This window comes from Marmota marmota, unplaced genomic scaffold (assembly GCF_001458135.2).
Source record: "Marmota marmota marmota unplaced genomic scaffold, marMar, whole genome shotgun sequence".
In the NCBI taxonomy this organism is placed as follows: domain Eukaryota; kingdom Metazoa; phylum Chordata; class Mammalia; order Rodentia; family Sciuridae; genus Marmota; species Marmota marmota.
The window spans coordinates 49,561,919-49,563,970 of record NW_025999900.1 but is presented as its reverse complement, the minus strand read 5'-3'; the positions used below and the strand labels follow the sequence as shown (position 1 = coordinate 49,563,970).

The 2,052-nt window shown below is 42.9% G+C and overlaps 1 long non-coding RNA gene across 1 annotated transcript in view; it reads left to right on the top strand.

Moving 5' to 3' along the window:
* Positions 1-1,507: 1,507 nt before the first annotated feature.
* The window catches only part of LOC125615173, a 16,021-nt gene continuing 15,476 nt past the window's right edge, over positions 1,508-2,052 (top strand). The window contains exon 1 of the long non-coding RNA XR_007345720.1: positions 1,508-1,670. This is a non-coding gene — a long non-coding RNA (uncharacterized LOC125615173). The remainder of the gene's footprint in view (positions 1,671-2,052) is intronic.

Sequence of the window (2,052 nt, the reverse complement as noted above, 5' to 3'; positions counted from 1 at the left end):
TATAATGATACAATTACTGTGATGAAGAGGGTTGGACCTAAGAAAGACAATGAGAAGAGGGATCAGTTTGTCCAAGATGTGAGAAGGTACAATGAAGTTTTAGAAGCAAAAGTGTTATTTTTTATTGTGAATTGAAGGAAGCGTCACTGAATACATCATGCGTGGTTAATTGGATTTTCTTTTCTTTTTTGAGACAAGGTCACTCTTTGTTGTCTATGTTGCTCGAGCTGGTTGCCTCAGCCTCTTAAATAGTTTATTCCCCTCTTCTCTCAATTTTTTCCTCTTCCAGTTCCTTTCTCAGTTATTAGTATTTACTCTTATACTTTTATGCTATCTTCTTTTTTTTCTTTCTTTTTTTGTTAGTGCCACATGTGAGAGAAAACATGTGTATCTGGCTTATTTTCGTCAACATTTTCCAGTTCCATCCATTTTCCTGCAAATGACAGGATTTCATTCCTCTTTACACCTGCTTAGTACACCAAAGTGTGTCCACATCACTTTTTCTTAGCTGTTCACCTGTTGACAGGCACCTGGCCTGATTTCATATCTTGACTATTGTGAATGATGCTGCAATGAACATAGTATTCAGTTATTTCCTTTGAATACAGACATAACCACATAACCTGATTTGGTATAGCTGGGTCATATGGTAGTTCTGGTTTTAGTTTCAATGAGCCTTCTTACAGTTTTCCATGGTGACCGTACTAATTGATATTCCTACTAGAAGTGTATAAAGGGCTCCCTTTACCTATACAACCTCACCAGCATTTTTTTTTTATTTGATGTATTTCCTCTATTTTTATTTTAGTAGTTTCAAATTTTCAGGCCTTACATTAAGATCTTTGATTCATTTTGAATTTGTTTTTGAACAGGCAAGAAATAAATGCCCACGTTCAATCTTCTACATGTTAAGATCCAATTGTCCCCGCCCCATTTGTTGAAGGTAAGGATAATATACCATTCATCAATGGCAACAAGTTAGTGTATAAATATAGAGGTCCTTACTCCAATGTATGATTTGGGCACCTTTGTCAAGAATCAATTGACTGAAGAGCTTGTAGACAATCCACTGAAATATTATATTTATACAGCAAAAAGGTAATGAAAGAAAGAAAAAGGAAGGAAGAAAGGAAGAAAGTTAGTTCTGTCTCTGAGAAACCATTGGGAGAGCAAATGTTTGCAGAATTGGCATACTAATTGTAGGAGAAGAGCTGCATACTGGGGACATAGTAAACCTATTCCATGAAATCTCAGCAGAAAACTGAGCTCTTGCTTCTCATCACAAACCCTCTGTGTCCTGCCTGCAAAACCCCCATAACTCATTATGATTTTGAATACACTGATTTTTTTAACTTTTTGTCGTACTTCACCTCTATAATATCCTCATTTCTATTCTTAACTGGAATTCTGTGGCCCACCATCAAAATACTTTTCATCAACATACCTTCAAAATACCTTTCTTACCATACAGGGATTTCTGTCAGCACATAGAGGGCAGAAGCTCGGCTCAGAGGGCACAGCTCCGCCTATTGGAAGAGAAGAAAATGGGATTCAGCCATTGAACAGGGGATGCCAGCATGGCAGAGATCTGATGTCATCGGAGAGCGGCCGAGGAGAAAACTTCATCGGTGCCAGCAGCGACGGAAACAGTTGGTCCCCTGGTAGGGAGGGTGAGTCACAGATACCCGAGTCTCTCTCGCTTTGTCGTCGAGCCAGAGGGGAGGAGCGGGGCCGCCGCCCGCGCCCGCAAGGTAGGCAGACCAGCGACCAACCTGCAGACCAGGCCCAGCGGTCTGCAGGCGTGGTAGGAGGGGCAGGGCAGAGCCACTGCCCGCACCCAGATCAGGCCCAGCGGCCCGCCTGTGTGGTGGTCAAGTGACCCCATTTGGAGTGGGGGCAGAGCGGAACTGACACCCGTGCCCGCAAGGTGGGCAGACCTGCGACCAACCTGCAGATCAGGCCTAGCGGTCCCCGGGCATGGTAGAAGGGGCAGGGCAGAGCCTTCACCTGCAAGGGAGACTTTTCAACTATACAAGAGCAATATAAATATAT